This window comes from Xylocopa sonorina, chromosome 7, assembly GCF_050948175.1.
Source record: "Xylocopa sonorina isolate GNS202 chromosome 7, iyXylSono1_principal, whole genome shotgun sequence".
NCBI lineage: Eukaryota > Metazoa > Arthropoda > Insecta > Hymenoptera > Apidae > Xylocopa > Xylocopa sonorina.
In genome coordinates this window covers 9,554,656-9,574,085 of record NC_135199.1, presented here as the reverse complement: position 1 = coordinate 9,574,085, position 19,430 = coordinate 9,554,656, and the positions used below count along the sequence as shown (strand labels likewise).

At 51.6% G+C, this 19,430-nt stretch overlaps 1 protein-coding gene across 2 annotated transcripts in view; it reads right to left on the bottom strand.

Annotated features, from left to right (window-relative positions):
• The window catches only part of Knockout (Stork-head domain-containing protein knockout), a 91,765-nt gene extending 72,979 nt beyond the window's left edge, over positions 1-18,786 (bottom strand). For both annotated transcript variants that reach the window (XM_076897627.1, XM_076897628.1), the window contains exon 1: positions 18,067-18,786. The gene's annotated coding sequence lies outside the window, so the exon portion shown is untranslated. The remainder of the gene's footprint in view (positions 1-18,066) is intronic.
• Between the last annotated feature and the right edge of the window lie 644 nt (positions 18,787-19,430).

Genomic DNA, 19,430 nt, shown 5'->3' with positions numbered 1-19,430 from the left:
CTAAACTGGACGCGACGAAACGCTTGAAACGATTTTTCATCGCGAACGTGTCCGCGAGGGATTTTCAATTATAATCGCTAACTCGTTTAGAGAAAGGGGAGCAGAAAAAGTGGAAAACGTGATGGCAGAAAAATGCCTAGAATTCGTGTACAGGAAGAGATTTGCTAAGAAAGCTTGCTGCTATCACTCCTTAATTACACAGGTATTCACTCGTACGTAATTCGTTTTTGCGTTGTGCAACAGGTTGAGAGCTGTACTGCATAACTGATAGAAAAAGCTGACTGCGCGGGATAAACCTTGGAGCACTGTTTAAAGATGATAATAGTATACACCTAATCTCTCCGGCAGTCTCGATTTAGATTAAAGTTGAGGAACAGCGGGCGCACTGTTTCGTTTTAGTGAACACTTCCTAACGCGTTAATTGGTCCAGCTCGTCAATCCGTATAAAAAGTGTCAAGCTATTTAAAAGCTCCATTAGACTCTGGGAAACATTTCACAGTCATTGCAAAGTGGTGCTCTCATGCGTTTGCCTCTATCTATCTTTTTTTTTTTTTTAGACAACACATGTGGCATTTTTTCATACGAAACGATACAGACTAGCGAGACTAATTTACTTAGTCACAGATAGCGAGTCACCACTTTATCGAGTCACTATGACTCAATAATTAAGTTGAGCAATGAATAGTAGAACGCAGCAAGACCGTCGTAACGCGGAAAGCAGTGCACCCAAGTTCCTCGTCGCTGATCCTCGAGAAGGGTGCGCAGAAGCTCGCGGAAAATCGTTCAGAGAATCGACGAGGGGCTGCGGATCGGGTAACAAGTTATGAAATGCAATTTGCATGCGACCGAGATTCGCGTTGCGCGTCGAGGCCCGGGCCGTGGCTCGCGAGCACCGCGTCGTTTCGTTCGAAACCAGTCCTGAACTGGATTCCATCCGAATTCGGGGCCACAGTCCGGCCTCTGAAACGGATCCGCTTTCGATCATCCTCGATCATCGAAATTGGCACGTCAGCCCCCCCACCAGATACGTGCCGCGGGGAGACACATCCGCGCGTCCACCGTGCAAACCCGTTCTCATTCGGGAAAGTAACTATCCGAAGTGGACGGGTAAGCTTGACACGGTCAGAGAGCTGGATCGGTGCCAGCGTTTAACGAACAATGCACCCGCATCCCGTCGAGCGTTCCACGCTGACGGCGTCCGAGAGGTTACGAGAGACGCATTGCAGAGGGGCGGGACCCGCGTTTTCTATTCTGGAAGTCGGTGGCTGTCAGTCGAGGCGCGACGCGACCAGACAGGGTGCTAACTCGATTAATTGTGCACCCTGGGGGAGGCGCGAAAGAGAAACGACGCGGCGCCGTTGAAGATTCTCCCGGAAGTCAGCGTCTGGTATTCGTCTCTTTTCGTCCTCTCGTCGCTGGCTGGGTCCTCGTTCCATTGCAGAGGCTGCTTTTACCAGTGTTTCCGAGCAACGCGAGGTCGCGACACCGTGGTTCTAATCGTCGACTTATCTCGAACAGCCAGCACGCGCGTACTTCCTGCTATATAACTCTCGGTTGCATAGTTCCCTCGAGTGGTTTCAATGAGGAGTACGTGTATATTTGGGAGTCGCCGTCTACCTCGAGCGCTGTCGCGCCTCTGGCGACGGGCACGATCGAAGGGATTCGAACGCTGTTCGAAATTGATTAAGCAATCGGTTCGAGAGCCGGTCGGCTCTCGTGGATCCAGATGAAATCGCGAACTGGATCGCTGAATGGACACAATGGGGACGGGGTATGGTTAGGTGCAGCTATATACGCGCACGCACGGGTGCACCGACAAGAGGGAAACAAAGTGGCGCTTGTCTCCAGGCGGGAGGGACCGTAATGGCCGCCCGTAACAAAGCCAGTTCTCGCAATCGAGTTCATACGGGTGGCTGTCGTTGCGCAAACGAGAAGGAAACTCGGCACGAAACGGTGGATATTCGTTGGTACGGAGACGGCAAAGAAACGGGCATTGATAGCCGAAGACGGAAATTCTCTCGGCTCGATCGGGTGGCTCTCATTGTGAGCGGACTAAGCCAGCCCGTAACCCTTTCAGCGCTCTATCTAATCCCGCGAAGCTGTGAATTCTGTTACGAAACGTCGGACGCTACCTGACAGCTTAAAGCTGTTAAACGGACGTGCCCGGGAGGGAATAATATAACTTCTGACAATGACTATCCTCAGGGAACAAAGATGGCTTTTCCGTAAGGGGCCCTGCACAAAGGGAAGAATACGCGGAGATGGTTGCGACATGTTTCCGGTACTCATTGTGGACGAACGCTGATCTTTGGCTCGGGTCAGTTTGTAGGGGCCCGCGGAGCTTGTAGAAAATACAAATGGTTGAATAATTTTCATAGAAATCACTCTGGACGTAGCACGAGAGCTAAGTTGTCTGCTTCGGAACGTCAACAATTTTATTCATCGTTATATCTATCTTCTTTTCGACTCTATAAGCTTAGCTAGAGAAGATTTCACGAACACCATCCACTGAGTGTATAACCAAACACGTGGCAGTGCTGCGTAGAAGTGTTCGTCTGGTTTCACGCATAAAGAACCGTGATCTGGCGTAACTTGTCGCACGATCGCATCGACAGACACACCGGGTCATTGGACGTTCGCTCGTCGTACACAGCCTCGTAATGAACAGGTTGGTAACACCGAGCACGGTTTCGCGAAATCGATGACCGCGCAGAAAATAATAAGGCAGACGCGTGCAGGCTACTTTGTTCTCCTATCTGTGGCGAAAATCGTAATGACTTTTTGATAGGAGATTGGCTGCGTTCCCACGGCGCGGGATACGCGATATAATTACTTAATTACAGGACATCGGAGACGGGAACCGAGTCGAAAGGAAGAGGAGAACGACGATTTCAATCTCGCGCGATGATCCCGCTTGACGTGTGTCAATTATTATACTCCCCCCCTTCGCTTCGCCCTCTCGCGGATATTCATTATCTTGTCCCTTGGCTTTGCGCGGGTCCCCGTTTCCTCAAGCCGCGTAATGCCAGTATCGTATCGCGTATGAATGGGTAATTACAGTATCGTGGACGCGCCGTTTCGAAACGTTTAGTTTGTTCGCGGTGAAACGAAAGCTGGTTTATTTCGCGAGGCGCGTACGCGCAAATCCAACAACCAAGACAGCAACGTTCCTAATCGATCATTTAAAAGCATTCGCGACGATCCTGGGGAACGAAAGTCGATTGCAATTTCCCTAAAGAAGTCACTCAACGAACGATCAATGAATCGCAATTTCCTTACCACAAGTGTGCAAACGGCACGGAAACACGCGGATTCCCCAGCATCCCTTCGCGTGCCCACAAGAGCGCACCCCACGACGAAAGGATTGGAGTTAAACGAACTGAGCGCGGCACGGTAACAACGGCACGCGTGTGGGAAGAAAAATGGGAGTAACGGCACGAATCGTATGGGATCGCGGCTGTGCGCGCGTACCACGAGCCTGCATCTGCATTCGATTCCCCGCTATGAATCTCCAGGGCTTAGAGAGGGTCCCTTTCATATCGCGAGGGACTCCACCGCGCCCTGCACACGCCCCCAGCCACACATTTCAGCCGGGGATCTTCTCCGCTCGGACGTATATTGGCCTCGCCTCCCCTTCGAGCTTTACGATGCACTTTTAATCGACTCGGTTATCACCCTGCCACGGAACGCTCGTCCACGCCTTAAATCATTCCGCGTTAGTTAATTTTTTCCTCTCGACTCTTCGCTCTTTCTATTTTAGATCGGAATTTATAATTTAATTACCAGTGGACGCGGTTTCTATTCGTATTCCACGGAGAGGGTTCGCTCGACGGGAATGTAAACATTCGCGTGTCCCACGTTCCAATGTGGCGGCAGCGGGGATCTCGTATGAAAATAAACGACGCTGCCTGTCGGTACAGCATTTCGAGGCTCTCCTCTATAAATACGCAGTACGCGCGTACGCACCGTTCTCCACGTGGTACCGCGCTGCATCCGGAAGCGCGGCGTATTAATAGAAACGCCGGCCTTGACGGTCTTAAACCCTTCGGCTGACCTTACGCTTACGTTAATTATCCCGGACGCGATTGTTTGTAAATCGTATGGGCTCCTTTGGAACTCGACGAACATCGTAGACGATCGTTTCGATGGGAATTGCCTCGACTCCAATACCGGCGGCCCTTTTTTCCAGCCTCGCGCAATAACCGGCGTATCTCGAATTGGCTTTTGTTTCGTTCGACCCAAGCCTCGAGTGGAATCATCGAGTTCTAGTTGCTGACTCTAACAATTCGTCGTTAAACTTCGAATCGGAGTATATTCTGATTTAACAGGTGTCTCGAAATTGAAATGCAATTGCTCCGTTTAATCGTCGCGATCATAATCGACTTGGTATCACAAGTATCGCGATTGTCGCGAGACGATCGCGTGGAAACGTTGTCGAAGAGGACGAAAACGTTCTTCCGTGAAACCGCAACACGATCGAAACCAGGGCCCCGTTACGGCCACGGACGACCTGGTCAGGTGTGGACGTGCGCGACGAGCGTGTCAGTGACAAGCTCGCGAGCATCGACATTATCTCTATTCGTGCGCGAGGAGCTGTCGACGAGCGTGCGAGCCCTGGCCTCTGGCTATGGGAAAATTCAGCCCGTGGCGTCGCGAGCAAGTCGCGCAGGGCGGTGGTCCCCGGGGCCAGGACCGTTAGCAGGCTTCGAGGATATCCTGTGTCGCGTGCAAGCGAGCCGCGTGAATTACCTTACGGAGCCCAACCGACGACCAGGACGAGAATGGATCGTCAAGGATTACCGGTAGCCAACGGACGACGCTCGTCTCGTCGCGACCGGTTTCAGACTCGCAGCGGCGCGCGAAGGGTCTGAAATCGTTCGTGGATCGGTGAATTTATTACGAACGGCCAACGTACGCGTACGTTTAACTGATTATTTTTTCAAACGGAACTTCGATATTTATTGTACGCAACGTGCGTCGAGCGTTATTTTCCATGAATCACCGCGAAACCGCTGCGATAGGTCGCGTTACCAGGAATGATGTATACCAGCCATTCGAGCGGTTTTAAAACGGCCAGCCCCGCGATCTGTGATTGAGTAACGAAGGACAGCACGTTAGTCCTTAGCCGAGATATTTATTGTTCAGATGGAGCGGCGAGATACTGTAACGATTTGTCAGTAAATCGCACCCGTCGGAATTTGAAAAAAGCTTTAGATATCTTTGTTAAAGAGGGTGTGGTGAATTGAATTGTAGATAGTCGCTGTTCGAAAAGGTGAACGGGCTGACGGTAGGTGCCATAAATTCCGATCTACATAGCAAGTGGCGTAGATATGTTTATACCAGCGAAGTTTGCCGAAGTTCAGATCGTGTACCGGATAATGTACGTGTCTCTGTTTGCATACTCCACAGTGATAAGGCACGATCGATGCCCCCTGAAGTTACTAATTATCATATAATTACCATTGTGGTAAATTTATCGGTCGATACTCTTCTCAACTGATCTCCTCTAAATCGCCCTTAAACTTACATCGACGATTTACGGTTCGATATGAACGCACGGTCCCATCGAAGACTAAGAAATTCTACGCGGATGTCTTTTAGGGGTAAAAAGATCCTCGAGTCACCCTTGAACCGTAATTGTAGAAGACACGCGATAACCGATTGGCCCTTAACGATAAGCAGGTCTTTCGGGTTATCGAGCAATTTACAAAGCTTAACCCTCTCTCTCTCTCCCACTAACCTCATTTTTTAATCGACACGTGACGATATTAATACGTACAATTACGCGTACCTTTTCATAGCGGTTGCCCAACTTCCGTCCGTTACCTAGATTCGTAATGTCCGTTCTCGCGGCTCGTTATTACTAATTACCCCCGGATTCGACGCGAACGTTCTTTTTACCGCCGCCATTAATGTCTGCGTTCCGGTAGTCGCGAGTTACGCTCTGACCTTTGAAAGTCAGCGCGCCTCGCCCCTTCACCCTTTCTCTCTCAAACGGTCCGCGAGTCACCGTGGCGATAGAAAAAACTAGTCCCGATACGCAACCGTGTCAAGCGGAAAACCCGCAATGCGACGGTTCTGACGTCACCGTTGAAAAGAGCCGCGTTCTAGGAGCAGCCCTCGTTCGAGGTACCATTGCGTCGGTTTTTATCGTAGCCACCCGTGCTCGCGAGCTGATTAAACAACGCTTATCTAATAATGCCTCTCGGAGACGCGTTCTCCACTGGCTGAAGGAGGAATTCCATCTGCTTCCTTGCTGCGTTTTTCTTCACGGAAAACCGTTCGAGGACGCCATTCCACGGAGTACGAGAGAGTTGATTCGTAGCAGTGCCATTTACGAAGGTTTTCATATTACCTCGACATTTTCGAATCCTACAAGCATCGCAGCTGTGCGCGCCTAGAATTTGTCAAAAATTACAAAGCCACCCCTTTTTTCACCCCTTTTTTCAACGGAAGACCATGACTTACTGACACGATGGTGTTGCTTTCACGGGGCGCCGGGCGATTGTTCGCGAGCGCGTTGAAAAGAATCGTGGCTGCTGGAAAAAAAAAACGACGGAAGTCTATTCACGCGCCACGACCAGCAGGATCTCGAATTCCGTTTAGCCAAGGAGAAAGCATGAAATTCGAGAGAGCCCCTCGTTCGTCGATAGACCCACTGAACGTGGGTGTCGACACGCGCGTACGCGTCCCTGCTTCCAGACAAATCGCCTCCCTCAGCCACGATACGAACGCTCTTACTTTTCATCGGAAAATCAGCTTCCCTGAACCACTTGGAAACGCGACGACAGGTTAGAAATCGCGATCGCGCAGGAAAACGGTCCTCCGCGGTCCTCGCGTTTATCGAGTCGCGGTTAACGAGGGTGGCGGGCGATTTCAACGCGTACGGATCCGCGCAAATTGTGCGTTCGAGGGGAAAGCCACGATTTACGCTGAGCAATTTCATCGCCGCGTACGCGAATCGAGTGCGTTTTAAATGGAAATTCGTTACGGGGCAGAAGCATGAAACCTGAGAAAGCTCGACGGAATGTTGCTCGAGGAAAATGGAGTAACACTATGTTGACCGTAATGGAATGTGCTCCGTTATTACACATTTATCTATAAGAGACGAAGGAACTTCATACATATGATTTGCGAAGTTCAATTTGCACGGTTTTACAGCTAGCCCCGCAGTATTACCGCGCGTAGATTTCTACGACTCGATTCTGGCTGTAAACGCCATGCTCTTCGAGCGATTTCGATCGAAGAGGCGCTAAGCGAGTAGTTCACTCGAGGGTTTCACGGCGGGCTTAATGATATCACCAACACTGGCCAACGTCGATGGGATCATTGATCAATTGCGGTTGGCATCGAAGGTCTCGAGTAAAAACATATTGAGCTGGATTAATCAACATTATTATGAAACTAGATTGATTAACATTACCGATCGTGTGTGGTCTGTATATTGAGCGATCGAAACGGATTGGTCAGCATTGTTGTCAAAGTGGATCGATCAATATTATTATCCAATTGAACCGCTCGGTATTATTGCCAAACTGGATCGATCAATATCATCGATTGCGCACGGTATTAAACGGATTGCGCTAAAAACCATCGAAGCGGATTTGCAACGTTGTTATCAAACGGTATCGATCGATATTGTTGTTGAACCGGATTGATCAATCTTCACCCTTCGCTGCTTTCCTCGATTCCATAGCCTTCCGTTCAAATACATAATTTTCCTCTGTATTCTATCTGTACAATTATCTACGTACGCGTGTGTCACTGAGATTTGTCCACTTTACTTTCGTGCACCGATTTCTCGATCGGTGACTGCAAATGCCTCGACTCCTTAAAGAAAACAAACTCACTCTCGCGAACCCGTTGGTAAAAACATCATCAGCGAGAGACGTGGAACGCAAGGTTCGTACAGTTGCTCGTGTCGCGATTAACGTAGAAAGTCGCGAGTGGTATTTGCAACCGTGTCTGATGGAAAAGCGCACGATTCGCAGTGTATGTTTCGCAGAAGTTCGGGCCCAAGCGCTCTTGTGCGCGTTTCACGCGTGACAAGAGCCGCGCGCGGCTGTCAAGCGTCGCGTGGTTCTCGACTTCCGGCGCGATCGCGATGAACGCGACCGGAGGTGCCCGTAAAGCCCCGGGAATTACGTATAAATAACCGCGATAGAGGGAACGGAGCGATCGGGAAATCGAGCTGGCAAATTTACGGCTTGGCTCTCGCGACTCCGGCAGCCTGTTTCCCCTCGAGCGTGATCGCTACGATGAAAATGTGCCCGCGGAATTACGTAAATCATCGGTGCCGGGACCGTCCACGGTCACGATGAAAAGCGTCCGCCGCGAAGAAAGTAAACGCCGCCGCTCGTGGCCAGCGGAACGTGCAGGTTTCTCGTCGTAACTTCTTCGCTTGGAAACGATCGCTTCAACCCCGCGTACGCGCGGTCAACTGTTCGAACGCGCCGCTGTGAATCGAGGAGGAGGTACTCTGCTCGTGAGAACCACGATAGCGAAGAGGAATCGTGAAAAGAAATTGAAACCAGGCGTTAGCAGGGGTTCTGATAAACGGGGAGGAAAATAATCGAATGGGCGAAAAAGAGTTAGGAATGAATGAAGTGGCATTCGATCGAGCGTGATCGTTCGGGGACCGTTCGCCAGGCGACTTCTTGCCGCAGCCGCGACGCATAATTTACCGGTTAAGCGCGACTCTCGTAGAAAGTAAGGGAAACAAGTAATCGATTTGCCTGAGTGTCGACGTCCTGAAGGCTTCCCGCGAAACGCGTGCCACGCGATGGTTTCCTTTTGCCTGGGAACGGGTTTAACGGACTCTGCGAACAGAGTCGGCTGGTCAACTCGTGGCGAAAATCGCCTATCGTTGCTCTGTTCGCGCGATCAGATTCGCGGTCTCGTAAATTTGGTTCCTCTTGGGAGCTCGTTCGATCGTTGAACCCTTTTTTATGCGCGTTGCTGGTATATTTTCATTGGATACAAATGTGAACAGAACGGAGGAAAGTCTCTCGTGAATATGGTCGCACGCTAAATGATGGATAAGAAACGCGATCACGCGATCGATAGGCGCGCCCTTGGCATTTGTCTCGTTCCCAACGCACAGTTACAGACCGCTGCACGCCACTATCGAGACGCAAAACGACAGAAAAAGGGACTGGAAGTTCGCACAATCGAACGTAAAAAGCTGAATGCCACGAAAACCATTAGTTTACGGACACAAGTTCATCAGGCGTTTTTGCCAGCTTTCGACTCCAATCATCCAGTTCTGTTAGCCTATAATTCAGAAATAGCCAACGCGCGGCAATAACTTTCAATAACCGTAAAAAGAGATTGCATGAGCGTCCCGCGGTTATTATTTCTGATTAATGGACGTTTCGCGAATAGCGCGAGCCAACGGCTCGCCAGTGCGCCTCGCGTGGACGCCGCGTGAGAAACACGGGCCGTGGATCTCGACGCTTTTCCTTTTAAATTCAGCCGGGCCAATAATTGCCTGTCGCGAGGTCGAGGACGACGTGGCAACGGCGACGCTCGCGAGGACTTCGCGTGAAACGCGCTTTCCACGCGAGGAGCCCGCGCGAGGACATTAGGAGTAGCGGCGAGCGCCGCGGCGCGCGAAATGGCACGCGAACGTTGCACCGTCCAGGCTGCACGCATGATCGATAGTAACGACGTCCCGAGAAAGTTAGCGGATCGCTGATTTACAACTCGGTTACGAGCCACCTCGAACGGTTTATCGTGCCTCTCGAGCCGATCCGCGGCGCGCTTGACGAAACAGTCTCAAAGGACCGCGACGCGTCGGTGCCAAAGAGCGCAAATAAAGCTGGCCTAGCTGTCGGCTCGATTAATCGAATCGCGGTAGATTTCACAAATTTTCGTGCTATCAGATGAAATTTTCGCGGCGCATTCATGAAATTAATTGGGAGGCGTAGCCGCCTAATATTGTGCCACTGATTCGGAACGAAAGAGCGGCCGGGTGCCATTAAATGAGCGAGCGGGCAGCAGCGGTGGGCGGGTCGAAAAGTGGCAAAAGTTCTCGTTTCACGTCGATACGATCGCGCGGATAACGAGCCGCGAGTATTCCGTGGCTGCTACGTAAATTCTAATGAAATACGTGATCGATCCCAGAGAAACCTCGGGGACTTCGATATCGGGAGCGCTTTTAATTGAAACTTTCAAATCCGTCGCTGCCACGTACAGCCGTACAGCTCGTTCGCGGACGAATTAAATGAAATTAAATATTACACCGACACCGGCGATCGGCGATTGGAAAAATTAGTTATTGCTCGAAGGTGAAGGTGCTTACGGTACCGACGATAAATAAGCAACGCCGCGTAACGATTCGTTGCCACGATAAACCGGACGTTCTTGCCTCTTTAAATTGACTTTAGAGATCGTTTAACTATCCCGCGCGTTTCAAAGCTACAAGCTTCTCGCGTTGAATATATTTGCAACGAGTCATTCGTTTCGAACGCGAACGATCGTTACTGCGGAGGGATGAAATTGCTCGAGAAGAGGAACCCTTCTTGTTCGCGATCGGACAATGGAGAAAACTTCGGATCTGCTTTTCGAACGATTCAATTCGAAAGCACCGCGTAGAATCTTGGGCAACTCGCGGAATTTGTTTCTCGTTGAGTTGCAATGCTCTGTACCGCGCGATCGCCCCACAAAAGTTTAACACCAACGCTCGGTTGCGGCGAAACAAACTTTCGTCCGGAAACTTGGGGCAATTACGACGCGGAACTTGAAAACCCGCGGTAACAATGGTCTTCCGGAATGTCTGCGGGGCAAGAACTTCTCTAGCTTTGGGAGATGTAAATTTAGCGCCCCTGAGAGAATAATCCAGACCAATTAACTACGTTGTATACAACTTGACGAACGATCGCCATCGAATCGCTTCATACTATACCAATCGTGAGTATTTCACACCAACGAGTCGCGATAAAACGTACTCGAGCAGATCGAGAACATCACCGTCAGCCAGAAAATCGCACGCCCATCATTAATCACGCGGTGGTCTACATCGAACGATCGAAATAAAAACCATAGAAACGTACACACCTAAGAAACTACTTCTCGTCGCAGACGCAACACAAGTTTCGTGTCCCGTCCACCTACGAGGTTACCTCGAAACCATCTCGTCATCGATGCACCGCGTCGTTCTCGCCACGCGTGCACCGATCGATCGTAGCGGTCAAGCAGGATGAGGAGTCCTCGACGCGGTGCAGAAAAAGGGGCGGGTGGGGGCAGAGGGAGAGAGTTCCCTCGACCCATTCTCGATCGTAACGAGGCTAATGGGAGAACGATCGGCTTTTCGAGCCGGTAATTTCTCCTACGCTCGATTCCGCGGGAAAAACACGACCGGCTGCTGGCAGGAAGAGGAACACGAGGAGCTCGAGGGCCTCGCGGTGCCTCGCTCAGGCGTGCCTGCTGTACGCGCGCGCGTAACCGCCCGTCAGCCAACTGTCCGCCAGATATGGCTAAAGGCGGAGAGGACGCGTGGAAGAAAAGCTGCTCTCGGAAACCAGAAGGACGGCTTAGTCACACTCGTCTACTCTTGACTGGACGAACAACCGGCGACATCGTGGATTTTCTAAACCGATTAGAAGTAATTGCTTGCGCGCGGTGAAACACAGGCGCGCACGGGCAACGCGCGCCGGCACGGCTCTCGAAAGCCAGAACGCTGGGGAGAGCTCCTCTCGGTCAGCCTTTACCGAACGAAGCCACACACGGTCGAATCAGAATTTTACCTCGTTCAATTTCTTTATTAATCGACCGGAGGACGGCTAATTACCCGGCGAGCTTCACCCGTGGATACGGGCAAGGCTGACACGCCCGTTACCGCTGGCTTTTCCCGCCGCGGAGTCGCGTCTCATTAACGGTCCACCGGCCGTTTGCTTTTTCTGGAAGTCGTAATTATATGAGTTAAAATACGGGTATCTATATTAGGCCTTTGGGGAAATGAAATCCGTTCGCATCGGACCGTTCTGCGTAGCTTTCTATCCACTGAATTGTAAATTTTCCCGATTCAGCGGTATTAATACCGATCCGGGTGAATTTCGTTCGAGCTTCTTGTTAGCGCGAGATGATCCTCTGGAAACGCTGCGGATTAATTCGAACACACGGCTAATGAGTGTCGTAGCGATCGTGGTCGTCGACGCGGTTTTTAATGTCCCCTCGATCGTCCCTCGATGGCCACCAGAAACGATGTTCATGAATGAATAGACGATAGTTCTAGGTCGTTAGCCGCGACTTCGCTGTTCGCCACGACCGAATTGAATAACATAACTCAATGCGCTTGCACGAGCCATCGCATCCGTCACGAGAGGCAGTAAGTAGGGGACGGATGTATTTTTCATTCGCGCTCGTTACCACTCGCACGCTATCGGAGCAAGAAGCGCGGACGGGGATCGACGTTGGTCCAGTTTCAGGAGTTTACATTTCGAAACGGCCGACAAATGTACGCGTAGCTGGTTCCCCTTGGTCAGTTCCGCGACAACCGTGGTTATTGATGTTGCAGGAAGAGTAATTGACAACCGCTTTCCGTCTGCAAATAGTGCAACGACTTGGAAATTACACGCGAGTAGAAATCGTGTAGCATATCCCGCCCAAAAAGTCGAGAAAACGTGGCGATTTATTAATGCGCGCGGCGTCGAATGGATTAGCGTTAATGTCCACCGGAAACCGGACGAGTTTCTTAAAGGGACAAAACGGATTTTTTCCCCCCATTCCGCGATTCGGTAAAAGTCAAACAGACGAGTTGCGGAATAATTACATACCGTTTCACTGCGACCAGATATTACGATACTGGACACTCGCATCCGTGCGCAAAAAGCTCGTTAATTCGTTTCGCTCGATTTGCTCAATTAAGTCGATCGATGCATTAAGGGCACTCTGGCAAAAACCGAATCATCGAAGACTACGGACATCCCATCGATGGCGAATATTAGAATTCGATCGTACACGCCTTCGTGGTAATTAGAAATTTGATTTTTGGCGAAATATAGTAACGCAGAGACCAAAGTGGAATTCGAACGCTCGTTACGGAGCGCACGGTGAAATCAAGGGCCGAATCGACGACGACCGCGGTCGAGCGCCACGCGCGGAAAGAACCAGCCGATCGATCGCGATCGGCGAGGATGCTCCTTAATTGGACGCCGACGCGAGGTTTCGGCACGCGGATTTTCTAAACCGATTAGAAGTAATTGCGGCGACAGCTGCCCCGCGGGCTGGAAAACCACCATCCGGAATGCCATCTTCTTCTCTTCTGTTTTTTCTTTTTTTTTCTCTCTCTCTCCCTCTCTCTCTTTCCATCGTTGTTGCGATTTATTGACGGCAGTCGCAAGATCGATCGTCGGCCGTTCCTCTCGGGAGAAACCAACTTATCCACGGTAATCGTCGCGATCGTTTGTGCCCCACCGACGATTCTGTCGATTATACAAATGCACGCACCGTTGATTACGCCGCGCGCGTATCGATAAAAATTCAGCTCGGCAATTATTCTTCATTTGTCCGGCGGAACGTCGCGATCGCAGATAGCGGGCGGTGCGAATCGACGGGAAACCGAGTCAAAGGATGAATGCCGATAGAATTGTGACAGAGCGCGATTGTGGTCGTTGCGTTTGTTCGACAAGGTCGTCGTTACTCGTCCAGATCGATCAATGCTGAATCGCAGAGTCGCGGCTACGACTAGTCATTGAAATTTTGTTAACCCTTTTGGTGGGTGTTTAGTCATATTCGAGTCAGTCGAGTGATCCATAGCTAAGTGAACAATTAATTTATTTAAAAGGAAACGCAAACGTTCAACATTGGCTCAGTGTTTTAGATCACTTGACGCTATTAGCGTTCGTCTCGTGACGAATGTGTAGTTCTGAAATCTTATCAAGAGATAGCTCGTTTGAACGATTTTGGTTGGATATCGAATGGTATTATCGGTGCCAAGTTAACGCACCCATGCATCGTTTCTCCCACGATGGAGGTTAGTCCGACAGTGTAACAGGGAGCAGCGTTTGGGTGAAACCAGGTCAAACGCGGAAACCACGGGTTTTTCTGCCAACACGCTTTTTCCTGGCAGATTTATCGCGTATTCCATTCGCATACGGCTGGAATATGGAAAACGGCGGCTGGCAAAGGAAAGAGAACGAAACGCGTGCGTGCACGGGAGCGTGCGTGCCGCCGCGCGGTGACGTCCGCAGAAGAAGTCTTGTCGGTGGACGTTCGACTTCCTTTCACTGTGTAATTGAATTAATTGCCGGCGATATTGCCGCTTCGCTTTGCGTCTACCGTCCCTGATCGTACGCCGTCGATCCTACGGGGCGAGCTTTCTCTTTCAGCCCTTAAAATTCGTCCCAAGTTGTTGCGCCGCGGCATTCGCGGCGAGACTGCCTCGTTAGCAGGCATTAAAGTCTCTTTCATTCCGCTATTGGACCAATTCCAAGCGGTTTCGACCTTTTTCACCGCTCGCCATTCTATTCGCTCGCCACGGAACCGCAAGAACTGTTACGCGTTCGTTTCAATCATCTCTTCATCCTGGTTGTTCTCGTACCACTAGAAACGTTCCAGTGGAAAAACCTACGGATTCTTACCAAAGCGATTTGTAAGGAAGACATCTTCGATAGTCCTCGATAGTAACTTTCATTTATGAAACCATTTCTTTCGTACTTAAAAATTCGCTTCTTTCATCAATGAATTCTTCGTTACTCCAAAGTATTTTGTAAACGTCTCAACTTTTAATACGATTAACCTTCTCTAAGATACCGTTCGCACTTTTGACGCTGTTTAAAAATCAAGTTCTCCGTAAAAGACGCGCGCGCAGTACAGCTACGCGCGAGCAGAAGAACCAGAGTGGCGCGATGGCTACCGATCAGCAAGGTCGATTCGAACGGAACGCTGAGGAGTCCTCGCGGAGACGAGCAGATCTCGCGTGTTTACGGCCGGGTTCGCGGCGGTTTTTGTCGCGGCGAGGGAGAGCCGCTACCACCAGGTAACTGGTAACCGTGGATTAACTTACTTTCAGCGAACGGGCCCGAGTCGCGAGTAGCCATCCGCAGTTTGCGCGGATCGCCTCGAGGACCGCTGTAAACAACGCCTAAACGACGATCCGCGTCCGACGCGTAAAAGGCATAAACGACGTGCTCGCGGCGCGGACCGTAATTTTCCTCGCTACCACAGCTAGCCACAGTGGCCGTCTACGACGCGGCTAATCTTTTACGACGTTTCGTCTATTGGCGAACGAACGGTCTTCGGGGTCCGTTGAACACCGGCTCGTTGCCTTTCGGTAACAATGAAACGGCTGCCCTCTGGCCGATGCAAATCCATCGGGGTTTCGAGAGCTACCGTTTTCAATTGTCGTTAATTATCGCGTCTTCAACGGGAACGGCCTTTGTCGGAGGCTTTACGCGGAAGTCGTGCCGTGAAGGCGACCTCCTCGAGAGTTTGAAGGTACAATGGTGCTCGCTTGCATTCCCCAAGATTTCAATCGGCATCCTTTGTTAATAGAAAACGTATCGCTCTCCTCGCGCCGATAGGGTTTTATTCATAACAAATAATTACCGTTTCGAGTGGCGCGGCGTGGAATTGAATGAGTCGCTCTATCGCGGCCTCGATCTCTCCGATATTCACGCGTACGAGCTACGAGTCCGCGAGTCTGTCGATCGGCTAGATCTCATTTCTGCAAGGTTAACACATCGCGAACACTTTTTTCCCTCTCTCTCTCTTTCTCTCTCTACCTCTCTCCAGACGCTGCACCGTTGAAAAGTTCTCGCTCGATTCCTGTTGCGCGTCGATGCCGCGTATCGTATAGCCGGGACGACGTTCGAGCGGGTCGCACGTTTCGAGCGTTTCACGGCCACGTTGCGCAAACGTGGACAAGTGTTACGTCGTCGTCCGCGACGAGGGATCTATCATTTGCATTCCTCTTCCGCCAGCCAGATGAATCGGCGATTAGGCCAAGATTGCAGGCCTTGGCCGGTGTTCGGCGTTTCGCGCTGCCGGATGAAAACGGCCACGTTCCTCCCGAGCCGCTCGATCAGCGGGACATTAAGCCGTCGTTTCCTCCGCGAGCGGACTTGCCCCGCCGGACCAAACGACTCGTCCATTAGTTTCATCCACCTTCAATCTCTCGCAGTCATTATCCTTCGTCTCGCGTCGCGGCGCGGCCACGTTTTCTTTACGATTTAAACGCGTCGAATAGGAGGTCCCATTCAACGAACGCTCCCAACGAGTTTCGCCGCCGGTGGAATCCGCTGGAAAACACCGTCCCCACCGAAGATAATCCGTGGGTAATTGAATGGGCGAAAAGTAGATTAGGCCACTTTCCCGCGAGGAAGGTACGCGATCTTCCTTAAAATTACTACCACCGCGAGCTCGAGCTTAATAAAATCCACCCCCCTTGGTTTCCTTCGTTTCCGACTGCAGCTGCCGAACCCAGATTACGCTTAATTACTGTTATGACGGCTCCTCCGGCGTGGAACAATGCAAATAGGTCTCTCATTCACGGATGCGCAGCTACGTTTCCATGAAAATCGTGCCCCTTTTGTCTCGTCGAACGGGAAGCGTTCGCCAGTCGTGCAACGATTCTTTTAAATGAAAGAAGTTGACGATTCTCGAGATATCGCGGAAGGCTGATTCTGTGTGTAAAGAGGTCGCCGTTCGTTGTGAGAATAAAAATAAAAAAAAAAGAAACGAGGACCTTGTAACAAAACTGTGAAAAGGCCGTTTCGGCAGAGGCATTAACGAGAGAATACGGACGAGCAAAATGATTCGTTATTCCCCCGTCGTTGATGGAACGGTGAAGGTGTTGAATTTTGCCTGGAGGGAACTTTTCTCCTTCTGCTTCGGCGGAGTGTACGGAAGACACGGAAAGGAATCCACCGGTTTCGAGAACGTTTATGTGGGTCACTCGGGGGATCGTTAAGTCGATTGAACGTGTTGCCGTTGACGAAAGTGGTGCAAGTTTTATGGACGATCGACGGCTCGATTCCCACGGCGTTAATTGAAAACTGTTAACTTTTACGCGGAACTTTCATCGCGCGTCGCGTTCCCCGCGTTCCTTCTAACGCTCGAGCACCTCTAGGATCCGCGATTTTTCCACGACTGGTGCAAACCTAAACGGCTGGTAAAGTTCAGCATCCTCTCAGGAATTAAGATCGCGGGAATGAACGTTATCGCTCGGCTGAAAACGATCCCCTGAATGGTCGAAGGTCTCATTACGCGTCCCGTTGATCATAGGTCAGGCAACGACGAGTCGGTCGCGTGATTTCTCCGGTGAATTGAATCGGCGCTACCCGCGGAACAGGGATCAGCGTGATCCTGACCGTGCTACTCGAACGATAATGGGAAGATGAAAGATCACGCCGGCAATTTTCACCGATCCGTAATGCAGTTGGGATGATTTATTGCGATCGGCCGAGCGGGCACGTCTCGCGACTTTTTCCGCGCCGCACGGCGTACACGAATTCACTTAAAACTTGCTAACCATCCTCGATAAATCTGTTGGCGAATCCACGCCGGAAACAGGCTCGAATTAATCGCACGGTGCAACTGTAAGCCGTGAAAGATTATCGAAGATTAAAGGGGGAAGACGTGAAAAATTTCGCAACCTCCGCTTCCGAAGGACGAGATCGCGCGTTCACTTTTGACAAGCCGGGTGGAGGACGCGACCCCGTCGCGTCCCACGGTCCCCTCCGTGGTGTCTGCGCGATAATAGGAAGATGAAGGATCACGGTGGTAATTTGCTCGGTCAACGGTCGGCGGGTTCGCGAAGATTTATCACCGGCACGGTCGATGGAGAGAGAAAAAAAGATGGGCGAGGAGGGAAAGAAGGGTGATGGAGCGCGACAATGGGTGGAGGAACGGAGTGGACGAAGGGAGAGAAAAAATAAGAGGAGAGAAAGAAGGAAAGGTTGGGAAAGATGAAGAGAAAGAAGAACGCGAAAGAAGAGAGAGAGGGAGAGAGCGAGAGAGTCCTAGAACTCGAAAACCAGTCTACACACGTCGCGAAGCGCGAGAGGTCTGACCGCTCTTGACCCTCGTGCCGGGGTGCTGGAATTTATCGTTCGAAGGACTCACCTCGCCACTGATGCACGCTGCTACCCGTTCGATCCAACGTCGAGGATGCCTCGGTTCGAAGATGCCTCGTCCCAGCCAGGAATATTCCACGGCCAGTGTGTTGTCCGAAATATCCAAGCGAGCACGGGGTGCCCGGAGCGGTACGGGAACCAGGGACTCCCCAGAATCTCGTCGCTCGAGGAGCAAAACCGAACCACGGCACCGGAGGAACGAGTTTTCACTTTTGTTTTACGGTGATCCCGCACGCGTCTCCTCTTCGCCGCTACGTATTACCGTATCACCGGTTCCTTCGCGTAGTTCCCTCGCGAATACGCGTGCGAGCTGGGTGTATACAACAAGAGCAGGATCGACGACGACTACGACGATGACGAGGACCAGGACGACGACGACGACGACGACGACGACGACGACGAAATAAGAAACACTGTGGAGGAACACAAGCCGATCACCGCGATCACGTCCAGGAAGAACCGGGCCCGAAAGTAAGACGAGGAGGAAGACGGGGCCAGAGAAAGAGAGGGAGGACGGGTTTCACGGGATCGACGATCCTCTGTTCGCGCGGCTACTCCAGGATCTCTTTCTCCGTCGAAGGAATCGCGCGGGATCGATCCTCCTCTACCGTCTCCTCTGTTCTACCACTGAAACGATCCACGGAGCGGCCGTTGTTTTATCCAGTAGCGGGCACGATGCAACGGTGTCGTCTCGTTCGTTCAGCCCGATCTGTTCCTCCTCGCTTGGTCGACGGTGGTTTCTCTTCGACTAACGAAATCGGAGCTCGACGATGCAGGCGTATCCATGGAGTATCGATGGTGAACCGTGGGACCGTTCGGAGTACGGTTGAACGGTCAGCAAGCGTACGTAGCGAGCGGAGTCGTCGCGGCAGACGGGACGACAGGTGCAGCGGCTGCGGCTGGCACGGTCGTCGGCTTCATACTGAAGGGGCGCCTCGACGCCGCCGGCTCGGCGATGCTACGAGAAACTGGCTCTGCCACTGGCGACGGCACCGAAAACTCGGAGCCAGCGCAGACTCTGCGCCCGCTCTACGCTTGCTCTCCGCCGTTGCTTCTCCGGCTTCCATTTCCCCCCACTCTCCACCCTCGACTTCTCTTCTGGCCCTGGTGGGGGACACTCTCGTGCTCGCGTTACCAGGCCCTGTTTCCCCTCGTCTCCTCGCCCCACTTTTCCACCTTTTCCACCTTCCCCAACCTCTCTTGCTGCTGCTGCTGCTGCTGCTGCTGCTGATGCGTTGCTGCTGCTGCTGCTGCTACCATCGCCCTTTTACGCTCCTCTTACCCCGCGAAATACCATCCTCCCTCCGTTCCGCGACCCAACCCAGCGAAGTTAGGCTGCTGGACAAACCTCCC